Genomic DNA, 14,543 nt, shown 5'->3' with positions numbered 1-14,543 from the left:
TACAAAAGGAAATTAAATGGACAAGAAGTTGCTTTGGAAGTTTGCTTCCATTTCCTAGCAAGGTTAAATTAAAAGTTACTCTAATAAAATCTAAACCTAAACAAACTAATCTCTTTAGATCTATAAAAACAAGCTAAAGAGAATAGCCTGAGTTGATCTTGTGAATAAAATTGAACAGCAGTTATCAAAAGCATTGTATAATAAAACTTCATGAATAGTTCTAAAATGAATAAATGTTGCTCTAATTTTTCCTTACTAGTCAAGGCGGCCTTCTCTGTGCGAAAGAAATACAAAGAGGTAGAGAAAGACAACGCTCAACAGGGACTTCAATCAATAACCAGAAATAAATGCAACTACAGTGGAACATATTTGCTCCTAGCTTTAGGATTAATTAGTTGGATAGCTCTGAGAGAAATATGAAAAAGGTGTAAACACAATAGAATTACCGGTACTTTAATTCTCCTCTTCTAGTCTCACCAGGCAGGAGCTTGCATGCTCAACATTCTAGCCCCTAAACCAAAGGCACAAGTACTCTACAGGTAACAGAGGACATGTTTGCAAGTCATTTCCCAGAATCAAGTTGATGTTAGCAAAGGAACAGGGTGAGAAACATATCGGTTCTTAGATGAGGTAAACAGTGGTGAACTGAAGACCTCTTGGAGGAAAATTAGCCTTGATTCTTTCACACTACAAGTAAAACTAAGGGTATGTCTACACTACGAAATTAGGGCGATTTTATAGAAGTCGATTTTTAGAAATTGATTTTATACAGTCAATTGCTTATGTCCACACTAAGTGCATTAAGTCAGTGGAATGCGTCCTCACTACCATGGCTAGCATCGACTTACAGAGAGGTGCACTGTGAGTAGCTATCCCACAGTTCCTGCAGTCTCCGCTGCCCATTGGAATTCTGGGTTAAGCTCCCAATGCCTGATGGGGCAAAAACATTGTCGTGGGTGGTTTTGGGTACGTGTCGTCAGTCGCCCCTCCCTCCCTCTGTGAAAATAATGGCAGACAATCTTTTCGCGCCAGACACCAGGGCGATTAGAAGAGCACAGCAAGGTGCGCTGCGCATCAGAGAGGCTTTGAAAACCAGTTTCATGACTGGCCAGGCTTCAGTGTAAGAGTTGTGTGTGCTTCTCCTTTATGCAATCCTGCCCGCTTTGTTGATTTTAATTCTCTGTAAGCCAACCACCCCCTCCCCTTCAAAATAAAGTAACTATTGTTTTGAAACCATGCATTCTTTCTTTATTAATTAAAAAAATGAGATAATGGACAAGGTAGCCTGGGAGAGTGGGGGGGAAGAGAGGGAGGGAGGGACAAGGCCACATTGCTTATTGTAGCCAGACTAAAAATCAAACTGTTTGAATGACAGCCTTCTGTTGCTTGGGCCATCCTCTGCAGTGGAGTGGCTGGGTGCCCAGAGCCTTCCCCCCCGCTCCCTCTTGCATTCTTGGGCGTCTGGGTGAGGAGGCTATGGAACATGGGGAGGAGGTTATACAGTGGATGCAGTGGGGATCTGTATCTTGTTGGCTTTCCTGCAGCTCCAACAGATGCTTCATCATGTCCGTTTGCTCCCCCATCAGCCTCAGCATCGCGTCCAGCCTCCGTTCTTTGCGCTCACTTAATTCTTTCCTTCCCTCTGCCACTGAATGCCTCCATGCATTAAGCTGTGCCCTATCAGTGCGAGAGGACTGCATGAGCTCGGAAAACATGTCATCGCAAGTGCGGTTTTTTCACCTTCTAATCTGTAATAACCTCAGGAACAAAGATGATAGGGGGAACGTAAGAACATTCTATGCTCTACGATTCTGGGGGGACTGCATGGTCACCTGTGCTGCTGAGTTCGCCATGCTGACCAAACAGGAAATTAAATTTAAACGTTCCTGGGGCTTTTCCTGTGTAGCTGGCTAGTGCATCAGAGTTCAAAGTGCTGTCTAAAGTTCCAGCCTGTGTACTGAAGATCTGTGACCTGTTTGTACTATCTATCAGGGTGAGACATTGCTTGATTCAAATCTTGTTTAGTTTATAGAACTCAGATTGTGAACTTCCTTTTATTTCTTAGGTGACCAACTTTGATCTCTATGCCTACTACTTATAATCACTTAAAATCTATCTTTCTGTAATTAATAAATCTGTTTTATATTTTACCTAAAACAGTGCATTTTGGTTGAATTGCTTGAGAAATCTCAGATCAGCTTACAAAGGCTGTGTGTCCCCTCTCCACACTGAGGGAGGGGCAGACTGGGTAATGAACTTACACTGCTCAGGCTTCTGACCAGGGCAAGACAGTATATTCTGGTGGTGCAAGGCTGGGGAGCTGAGGGGAACTGACTGAAGCCTCCCTATGGTTGGTTCATGAGTGGCTGGGAGAAGTATTCGTGTAACTAAGTTGGGTGTGTCCCTCCCTGTGGATGTCTGTGTAAGCGCAATACCTGCCAGAGGTTTGTAGCTTGTCACAGCATCACAGTATGAGAGGGATACCCCAGCTTGGTGGGACAGAGGACTCAGCGGTCCTACAGTTCAGGTTGCACCCTGGGAATCCTGTCACAATAACGGAGTTCAAAAAAGAGCTGGATAAGTTCATGGAGGATAGGTCCATCAGTGGCTATTAGCCAAGATGATCAGGGATGCAACCTCATGCTTGTGGTGACCCTAAACCTCTCCCAGAAGCCAGGAGTGGAAGATGGGGGTGAATCACTCCCGAACTGCCCTGTTCTTTACATTCCCCCGAAACTCTGATACAGGCCTCTGTCAGAGCCAGGATACTAGGCAAGATGGGCCATGGTCTGACCCAGTAGAGCAGCTCTTATGTGCTATGGTCTTATGCTCTTTATTCATTCCAGAACATAGAGGGATGTCTGTGCATGGCTTCAAATTTTATCAGATAGCTACTAGCTATAGATATAAGAAATGTAACCCGTGCCCAGGACTCAAGGTAGCTCCTTGACAGGAATCTCAGCACCCTCTTACTTCCTAGCACTGAAGGGGATAGGAGTAGGTGTGGAAAGTAGAGAGAGAAAAAAAAGAGGGGTTGATGACTTCTTAACTGGGCTTTCACCTAGCAGCAGGGTCCATTTTCGTTCTTATCTGAGGATAGCAGGTTTAATTCTCTGGCTAATAGGTAACATAAGAACAGCCGTACCGGGTCAGACCAAAGGTCCATCTAGCCCAGTATCTGTCTACCGACAGTGGCCAATGCCAGGTGCCCCAGAGGGAGTGAACCTAACAGGCAATGATCAAGTGATCTCTCTCCTGCCATCCATCTCCATCCTCTGACGAACAGAGGCTAGGGACACCATTCTTACCCATCCTAGCTAATAGCCATTTATGGACTTAGCCACCATGAATTTATCCAGTCCCCTTTTAAACATTGTTATAGTCCTAGCCTTCACAACCTCCTCAGGTAAGGAGTTCCACAAGTTGACTGTGCGCTGCGTGAAGAAGAACTTCCTTTTATTTTTTTTAAACCTGCTGCCTATTAATTTCATTTGGTGACCCCTAGTTCTTGTATTATGGGAATAAGTAAATAACTTTTCCTTATCCACTTTCTCAACATCACTCATGATTTTATATACCTCTATCATATCCCCCCTTAGTCTTCTCTTTTCCAAGCTGAAGAGTCCTAGCCTCTTTAATCTTTCCTCATATGGGACCCTCTCTAACCCCCTAATCATTTTAGTTGCCCTTTTCTGAACCTTTTCTAGTGCTAGAATATCTTTTTTGAGGTGAGGAGACCACATCTGTACACAGTATTCGAGATGTGGGCGTACCATGGATTTATATAAGGGCAATAATATATTCTCAGTCTTATTCTCTATCCCCTTTTTAATGATTCCTAACATCCTGTTTGCTTTTTTGACGCCTCTGCACACTGCATGGACATCTTCAGAGAACTATCCACGATGACTCCAAGATCTTTTTCCTGACTCGTTGTAGCTAAATTAGCCCCCATCATGTTGTATGTATAGTTGGGGTTATTTTTTCCAATGTGCATTACTTTACATTTATCCACATTAAATTTCATTTGCCATTTTGTTGCCCAATCACTTAGTTTTGTGAACTAATTTCCAAGTTCTATATAGGTTCATGGATAAACATGAGTGGATGGCTGTGTGGACACTGGGCAGGCATAAGAAACAGGGATGAGAGAAGTTTGAAAAGAAGTAGGATGAAAACTAAGAAATTTCAGAGGGGGAGGTAGAAAGGAAGAATCGGTCTAGAACTTGGGAGATCTGGTTTTGATACTGAGGTCTGCCACAAACTTCCTGTGTGACCTCAGGCCATCAAGACCTTGTGCCTCAATCGCTAATTTGTAGGGGAAGAACACCACTTATTTTCTCCCAACATTTGTCTGTCTTGTCTATTTTGACTGTAAGCTCTTTGTTTCTTACTAGGTGTATGTACACCTACCACAATAAGGAACCATTCGGAGAGATGCTACCGTAGTAGTAGAAGAGAATGATGATCAGAAAGGAAATCAACATTGAAGACAATTCTGGAAAAGATGCACCATGATCTAGTCTAGGAGAAAAGAAAATGTGGAGTGAAGCCAGGAAGTGAAAGAAGGGATGCCCAAAACCATGCAATAAGTACTGTTGCTAGAATAGGATTCAACTAATACATTATTGGAAAAACTTTAATGTCATTTTTCAATAATGCTTTTTTGCATTATTCAAGCTCTATAGCACATCAAACACTATTTGACAAGCATATTTGATAAATCCTGGCAAAGTTCTAATAATGTATTTGACAAATATTTGTTCTGCTCCATCATTATCATTATCTGTCATTATTCAGTAGAAAACTGAATTACAATGTTATACGCAGTACATAATAAACAGTGCAAAAAATTGATACACCTTTATATTGCAGGGGGTTTGGCCACACAATTTACATCCTGGCTAACTGGCTTAGTTCTCAGATTAGAAGGCACTGGCGAAATTTAAGTCCTGTAAGTTCCCAATGCCAGAAGGATTTGCCAGAATAACTTCCACCTACTTACCATGCTGCATTTTAAGTTGTATCATCAATCTTTTTAATAAAGTGACAAATCCGAAGTTATTTCAAGAACACGGTGGGTGGTAGCTTTAAAAATATTCTGTAGCCTGTGAAAGGGCAAGAGCATGCATACATTAGAGTATCTTCCTTTTATAATGCATTTTACTTCATTGATTTTAACAATTGGTATTATTCATATAGTATCAAACATGCACTAGACACTTATAGGACAAGAGAAGGATTTTAAATAGTTTTTAAAAGATACACAGAAAAGACAAAACAAGAACACTAAAATCCATATTGATAGTATGTATTTAGTCACATCGGTCTTTTTCCATAAAAGCCCATAAGCAATTATATAAATAGGGATCACTTTACCCACCAACAAAATGACCCTTCAGATAGAACATGAACTCTGTTTAACAACATGTAGCAACATTACTCCGCAGTCTAGCACAGGAAGTGCAGAGGAATGCTGTATCAAACTGAAACCAAATCTAGGGGTGCAGAATCTAATTACTTAAATTGGAGTTTGGCTAGGATCACAAGAGCTAATGCCCCTTCTTGTGGCACTGGAATGCTTGTTACATTACCCTATCTATACTCTGCAATGGGGTCTTTCCTTTTACTGTAGGCCACTGGCCTGAATTCAGTCGGATGGCTGTTCAATGGTCAGTGTTAATGAGTTGGTGATTTCAGCCCAGTTCTTGGTGTACTGGTGGAAACTTCCCAGAATCTCCACCTCAGCTAATACTAACTGGCCCTTTGCAAAGAGGCCAAGGACTAAATGGACTGTCTCAGCCACTTTCTCACCCCAATCAGTAGTCCCCCAAGTCATCTGGGTTAAAAACACAGGAAGGTTGAAAGGAAGCTAGAACTACTGTTGCTAACTTTCCCCATATCAGATATGGTAAAGTCAATGGGGATATCAATCCAGAAACTTTCTCAAGCAATAAATATTCATACTTTTGAAAAGATTCAAGCAAAAGTAGTTGCCAATAAACAATTATTACCTTTGAATAGAAGTCAATGCAATTTTCCCTAGCAGAGATGTCAAAATAATAAGGTCTATTTAACTGTCTCCTTCCCCATTTTAGACAGAGACCTCTGATCAAACACTTTGCCATGAACATATACCACTAATTCAGATTTGTTTCCTACATATTAAAAACAGATTTCTGAAGCTTTTTTTTTTTTTTTTAACTAGTTTAGTATTTCATCTCCCTGACAAGCCAGTGGAAAAATCAGAGGAAATTTTTCAACAGCAATTAGAGATTACAGCACTAGCTGCAGGAAGCATTTCCTTACCAACATAAAATATATCCTCCAAACTGAAAAGGAAGTAAAGTTATGAAAGTGACAAGAGCAAGGACAGTCTATGAAACATTCACCGAGACTATATATTTTAAATACTAAGTTGCACAAGTCAATAGATTACCAGTCTGCAAATATTAAAGCAACTGGTGATCGTTAAAAATCTAATGGCCTGAAAAATCTGCTATTCAAAACTAAAGCCATTTGTGAATGAGTACCAAAAATATTTAAAAACAAATATGTTTACGCAAAGTAAAGATGAGAGAGACCTGTAACCTCAATCTCCACCCCTAACTTCCCACCCCACATTAGAGCCTTTCATACCAGTACTGAAACTGGAGAGAATTTTTCCACCTACATATCTCATAACTTCTTAATTGTAGGATTTACAATGAAAACCCTAATTGATCTATAACCATAGCAGCATAGCAAATGTTGTAATAAATTTACCCACGGACTTCTACAAGACAAAAATAACTGTCATGTGCTCTGAAGGCATTATTTGATTTAAATTCCATCTTTATTACATTTTAAGAAATAATAAAAGAAATATTACCCAGGTAGGCATAAGAAGTATTCTGCATATACTGCATTACTGCATATAAAGACTGTTTCTACAATTCATTTATTGATTTATAGAAATAAACTCAGCTGGTATTTGGCAGAGAACAATGGCTATTATTCAAATTTATGAAGAGTACAATCGATAAAAAAATATTTTAAAATATGTGTGTAACTAATCAGTATAACACAATTACAAGCTCATAATACTTCAAATTTGTCCATCAAGAATCTTATCTATAATAATCACATAAAATTAGCCAGATATCTGAGATGCGGAATACACTAAAAATCAACTGTTAGAAACACTGTTCAGTATTTCTGTCCTGTACGTACTATGTTTTCAAACTGTTAGCAGTGATGTTTACATAATTTAGATAGATTAATTAAACCTAAAAGAAAGCAAATACACTGAGTAGCTTTTTTGTGACAGTCAATGTCAGTCAAGTGGGATTCCATAAGTACAGGAAGAGATACGACTAAAATATCTATTTTTTGCAGTTACTTAGTATAAGAAATCATAAGGCATCTACATGATCATAGCCAAATTGGAATAAACTGGCTCTAAGCATTTGAACAGATATGCATTCTGTTCTATGCAGCATGAAGTAGAAATTCTATAATTTAACTGCCAAGTTACATGTATATTTCCTGTATAGTATGCGTCGCACCCTTTCCTGTACTACCAGATCACAGGAAATACACCCATCTCTTTCACAAAATTTTAGTACAATAGAATCATAGGAGTGGAACGGACATCGAGAGGTCATCTAGTCCTGAGCCCTGCACTCGTGGCAGGTAGTAAGTATTATCTAAACCATTCCTGACAGGTGTTTGTCTAACCTGCTCTTAAAAATCTCCAGTAATGGAGATTCCACGATTTCCCTAGTCAATTTATTCCAGTGCTTAACCAGGGGCGGCAGGTTTGTATAATTTTTGGTGGTGCCCAGACATAGAATCATAGAATCTCAGGGTTGGAAGGGACCTCAGGAGGTCATCTAGTCCAACCCCCTGCTCAAAGCAGGACCAAACCCAACTAAATCATCCCAGCCAGGGCTTTGTCAAGCCTGACCTTAAAAACCTCTAAGGAAGGAGATTCCACTACCTCCCTAGGTAACCCATTCCAGTGCTTCACCACCCTACTAGTGAAAAAGTTTTTCCTAATATCCAGCCTAAACCTCCCCCTCTGCAACTTGAGACCATTACTCCTTGTTCTGTCATCTTCTACCACTGAGAACAGTCTAGATCCATCCTCTTTGGAACCCCCTTTCAGGTAGTTGAAAGCAGCTATCAAATCCCCCCTCATTCTTCTCTTCTGCAGACTAAACAATCCCATTTCCCTCAGCCTCTCCTCATAAGTCATGTGCTCCAGCCCCCTAATCATTTTTGTTGCCCTCCGCTGGACTCTCTCCAATTTATCCACATCCTTCTTGTAGTGTGGGGCCCAAAACTGGACACAGTACTCCAAATGAGGCCTCACCAGTGCTGAGTAGAGGGGAATGATCACATCCCTTGATCTGCTGGAAATGCCCCTACTTATACAACCCAAAATGCCATTAGCCTTCTTGGCAACAAGGGCACACTGTTGACTCATATTCAGCTTTTCGTCCACCGTAACCCCTAGGTCCTTTTCTGCAGAACTGCTGCCCAGCCATTCGGTCCCTAGTCTGTAGCAGTGCATGGGATTCTTCTGTCCTAAGTGCAGGACTCTGCACTTGTCCTTGTTGAACCTCATCATATTTCTTTTGGCCCAATCCTCTAATTTGTCTAGGTCCCTCTGTATCCTATCCCTACCCTCCAGCGTATCAACCACTCCTCCCAGTTTAGTGTCATCTGCACTAAACTGGGAGGTCCAAGTCCCATCACCCCCACCCCCACCCCACCCAAGGCTCTGGGAGAGAGTTTGGATGCAGGAGAGGTTGAGTTCTGGGAGGGAGTTTGGGTGCAGGCTCTGGGCTGGGGCAGGCGGTTGAGATTCAGGAGGGGGCGCAAGGGGCGGGCGTTCGGGTGCGAGCTCTGGACTGGGACAAGGAGTTGGGGTACAGGAGGGGGTGCAGGGGGCGGGCGTTTGGAGGCAGGCTCTGGGCTGGGGCAGGGGTGCGGGAGAGAGTGAGGGGTGCAGTGCTTACCTCAGTTGGCTCCCAAAAGCAACCCGCACCCCCTCTGATGGCAGCTCCTAGGTGTGGGGCAGGGGGAGAGCTGGAGGGGTCTGTACCTAGATGTAGCACCTTGCATTTGGCTATATTAAAATACACTTTGCTCGAATGGGCCCAGCTAACCAAGCGTCCAGATTGCTCTGGATGACTCCGCATTTTTTACCACTCTAGCAATAGTCGTGTCATCTGCAAATTTTATCAGCTGAGATTTTACGTTTACGTCTAGATCATTAATAAGTACACCTCTACCCCGATATAACGCTGTCCTCAGGAGCCAAAAAAAAAAATCTTACTGCGTTATAGGTGAAACCGCGTTATATCGAACTTGCTTTGATCCTCCGGAGCACGGCTTTACCGCGTTATATCCGAATTTATGTTATATCGGGTCGCGTTATATCAGGGTAGAGGTGTATATTGAACACAGTATAAGACAGGGCTTTGGAGCTGTGCTCCAGCTCCAGGCAAAAACCTGCAGCTCCACTGCTCCGGAGCTGCTCCGCATTCCAGCTCTGGGCTCCACTCCAAAGCCCTGGTATAAGAATAACAATATTCAGCTCAATTGTTACTGAAGCACTATTTCTAGGTTCCTACATTTTGTAATGAAAGACTGAAATCTGACCTATTATGACATTCATTTTCTTATGTATCTACTAGACTGAGCATAATCTTATGCCTGCAGGGACTCAGAATAAAACAGTGCTTCACAAATGAGAACTATATAGTAGAATATTGTCATTTAATTTATATTAATTCTATAACTTGTTCAACTCAAAGACTGTAGCAATATTCCTGTTTCCACAACAGGAAAAACAATGACTTGCAATACAAGGTGAATGTTAATACTGGAAGTTGCACTGATAGGATTAAAAAAGTAGAAAAGAGTAAGAAAAGTCATTCTAAATAAAACCATGAAGAAAATAGTTCAGCAAAATAAGGAACCACCAGATTAGATTGCTTGTCCAATAAAAAAGATTCTCTATGGCTAACCAACTTTAAGCCAATATAATTTCATTTACCCAATGGCTTCCACCAGTTCAAATCAATATTAAATCCTATCTTCACTTAAACCAGTGTAATTCTGTGCATAGACAAGAAGCAGAATTTTCAGAACCACCCAACTCCCATTTTCAAAAGTGACTTTCACACAAAAGTGACTGATCTACATTAAAATATTAGGTAGCTCAGGGGTGTAAAAAATCCACACTCCTGAGTGATATAGTTAAGCCAACCTAACTCCTGGTATAGACAGAACTAGGTCACCGAAAGAATTCTTCCATCAATCTAGCTACCATTTCTCGAAGAGGTGGATAACCTACACCGATGGGAAAAACCCTTGTCAGGGTAGGTAGTGTTTACATTAAAGTGCTATCGCATCACAGCTGCAGCTAGCCACTGTAGCGTTTAAAGTGTATGCAAGCCCTTAGGCTTCTAAGTCCTCCTGACTTTCAATGATACTTCTAAGTTTTGAAAACGTGTAGGCTGCTAAGTAGGGTGACCAGATATCAAGTGAGAAAAATCAGGATGAGGTGGGGGTGGGGGAAGAGAATAGGTGCCTATATAAGAAAAAGCCCAAAATATCGGGACTGTCCCTATAAAATCAGGACATCTGGCCACACTGTCACTTGGGATCCTCTAAAATTGTTACTCCAGGACCATATATCAGATTATATTTCTAGGTGACTAGATTGGCAAATCCAGTTTGGGGCACCCTATTATTACATAAAATGTATTTAATGTTACAAATTATTTTGAGAGCATGATGTAAAGGGGAAGTGAATAGAGAACACAATCCCATTATTTTGACAGTTTCCAGAGAATCCTCCACAACAGTTTCAAGGCACACCAGAGTTTCATTACATGTGCCACTTTAAACATTTTCTGCATAATTACTGAAAGAGTAAGCGACACCTATTGTGAGGTATCTGACTCCTTTAGAATGCTGACACATAAGAAATACCTAAAAAAAAAAAAAAAGACAAGAACTGTTTTAAGTGAGGAGTTAATAGTGTTGTCAGCATACAGAACTTCTTTAATTTTTACATACTGGCCAGGCAAGCCATTAACTGCTGTTCGATTTCATTGCTAAGGGCTCAAACAAAAATATGTGAAAGGAGGACAGTTAGTAATATTTTTGCAGAAGGGTTAACATATAGTAATGAAATGTATTTGATCAATTTAGGTCCAAAAACTAAACCACTGTAAAGCAGTCAAGAGAACAGCTACATGAAAAAAAAGGTTTTTTCCACATCAAGCAAAAGCAATGCCACAGGGGAAGATATGTTCACAATCAGGTTATGTAAAGCTCTTGTGTTCAGAGCTACAGTTATATTTGCCTTTTACAAATCCATACTTAGTTGTTAAGGAGTCTGAGGGTGAATGCTTTCTAATTGAAGGACAAAAGTGTCAGCAAAAGAAATCTCTGAATTCACTTTAGTACGGGAACTATGTATATTACTACCTTAGTCAAATAGATCTGTCAAATTTACTTGTCAGTTATCACAGGTTCAGCGAGAGTAGAAGGGGGGGTGTTTTGTTTTCACCTACTTTTTATTTAATGCACAGAGAGTTGTTCTTCAAACAATTTTCAGTTTAGGACACAAGGGCTTACTATACAAGTCTGAAATTTTTTTCATAGTAAAGCCACCAGGCTTCAGGTGCCTCTCTGGAAAAATAAGTATGACTGCTCGTATCCCTTTTTCAGAAAGGGGGCTAATTCAGCTGGTAGTTCATCAAGGATTTTGAAATTAAGCAATGAAAAGAGACACTGAGGTCATTCTCCATTTCCTTTTCAGAAAAGGAACTACAGTATTTATTGTGTAACCCATCACGTATGTAGGAATTAAATGAGAAAGGAAAGGTCATTTTGAGATTAAAGAATGAAAGAAAGTGTCAAGACTGGCAACATCCATATGATGGATAAGACTTTTGGGGATCAGATAGTACTTTTAAATAGATTCTGATTTTTAGCTTTCAAGTCATTGGCTATGAAACACCTTATCTCTATGAGAGTCTGAATAGAATTTGGTAATTCCAGCCTATAGTAACAGAGGGAAACTATTTCATAGTTAATATTTCCAGCACCAATTCATCCATACACAAAAAATTCACTTTAAGCAATTTCTTTTTAAACCAAAACTTCAATTTTCACACTACAATTCACTGAAACATGAGAGTTTCATTTTACACACAAAGTTCACTATCAACAAGTTTCAGTGTACCGGTATGAGAGTGAGAAGGAGACTGTGTCAAGACTAGACACACATCACATTACATTCATTTTATTTCTACTGTTTACTCTGGCCTGTTAGAATAACTCCCTTTAAAAACTAATGAAGTGGTACATCTGATAACAGACTCTTATGTTGCAATTTTGAAAGCTTCCCATATTGCACTTTAAGTTAAACAAGTCTGTTCAAAAGGAGAAGAAATTCTGTTTATTTGAACATCCATTAGCAACACAGTTCAGGCAGCATCTGATAAGTTTCACACTTAGTAGATGAAATTAGGGCAAGTTTATGTTGTATATGAAACGGGACCAATTGAGATAAACTCATGTAAGTTATTGAAAGTCTATTTAGGAAAAAGAAAAGTGTTAGGTTTTAGCAAATGAATTATGAGAATCAGACTTTTATGTTCAGTGAAATAAGCACTAGTCATCAGATTGCCTTGAGCCAGGTATCACGCCCTTACAGGACTTGCATGTCTAATGAAACACATTTGATTAAAGACAGTCTATCAAAAATGGAATCTAGAATAGCATATAAAAGCATCTCCCATAATGAGGGATGCCACCAAGACAAGGATCTTTCCTGATAGTGGAGAAAGAACAGAGAAATTTAATCATGTGGAATATTTGATATTCAAGATATTCTCCCAGATGTATCATGAGAGTGTAGAATAACTGTAGCTCGAAAATCCCTACAACTCTGACTCTTTCAAGAGATCATTGTTCACATAAGCAGTGCCCTTGAAGTCAGAGGGACTGTATGAGAGAGGGTTGTTGCATAGCTAGGGTGCAAATACTTCCAAGTAGTAAGATGCCTACCTGGAAGCAAAGGAATGGGGAGAATGACCTCAGAAAAATCAACTCATAGAAACCATTGAACTTCACAGTCACAAAGTAAATAGAATTTACCTTAAGCAACAAAGGGCAGACAAAGCTGGTTAATTAACAGATTTTCCACAAACAGAATTGTCAAATGTATTTGAGGTCACTTAAGGATGTTCTCAAGACAGGAGGTCTTGTACAGGTCTCATTGTATGTTCACTTATTTCCATCTTAACTGGGCCATTTAACATCCTAGAAAATAATGTTATAAATCAACAGACAAAATATGAAAAAGGAGAAATCGTTTCGTAAACAACTGAGGAAACACACAAGTGAGAGGAAGAACATTAGGTTCCCTCAAATGCAGAAAAGTAGGAGCCTTAATAATTAGTACAGTAGTGAACATACTGCAATCATATATACGCAAGTATCTAGAGTCCTCCAGCTATGTAGAGTGTAAGAGTTTCCGATGCCCTTTTCTTAGGTCTAAGTAGATAGCAAGATTTATTGTTACAGATAACACAGAAAGGAGGCAGTAACAAACAATTGAAATAGCTGCTGAATTTGATTCCCTTGAAGAACAGGTCATACTGGAGGGAGGTGTTGGGAACAATCTTATATAACATTTTTATTACTGACCTTGGCACAAAAAGTGAGTGTGCGCTAATAAAATTAGCGGATGACACAAAGTTGAGAGGTACTGCCAATATGGAGAACCACCGATCATACAATAAGATCTGGATGACCTTGTAAAATGCAGTAATAGAAATGGGATGAAATTTAATAGTGCAAGGCCATGCATTTAGAAGTTTTGCCATAAACAGGGGACGTATCAGTAGGAAGTGAGAGAGGAGGAGAAAGACCTGGGTGTATTGGTTGATTACAGGATGACTATGGGCCATCAATGTGATGCAGCCATGAAAAAGGCTAATGCAGTCCTAGGATGCATCAGGTGAGGTACTTCCAGTAAAGACAGGGAAGTGTTAGTACCATTATGCAAGGCACTGGTGAGATCTCATCTGGAATACTGTGTGCAGTTCTGGTCTCCCATGTTTAAGAAAGACTAATTCAAACTGGAACAAGTGCAGATAAGGGCTACTAGGATGATCCGACTCAAAGAGCTCGGCTTGTTTATCCTAACCAAAAGAAGGCTGAGGGGAGATATGACTGCTCTCTTATAAATACATTAGTGGTATATATACCATGGAGGGAGAGGACTTATTTAACTTAAGCACCAATGTTGAGACAAGAACAAATGGCTATAAACTGGCCATCAGCAAGTTTAGGCTTGAAATTAGAGGTAGGTTTCTAACCATCAGAGATGTGAAGTTCTGGAACAGCCTTCCAAGGGGAGCAGTGGGGGCAAAAAAACTAACTGGCTTCAAGACTGAGCTTGATAAGTTTATGGAGGGCATGGTATGATGGGACAGCCTACAATGGCATGTGGCCCATTGGTGACTGCC

This window comes from Mauremys mutica, chromosome 10 (assembly GCF_020497125.1).
Source record: "Mauremys mutica isolate MM-2020 ecotype Southern chromosome 10, ASM2049712v1, whole genome shotgun sequence".
NCBI classification, from domain to species: Eukaryota; Metazoa; Chordata; order Testudines; family Geoemydidae; genus Mauremys; species Mauremys mutica.
This window is presented reverse-complemented; position numbering follows the sequence as displayed.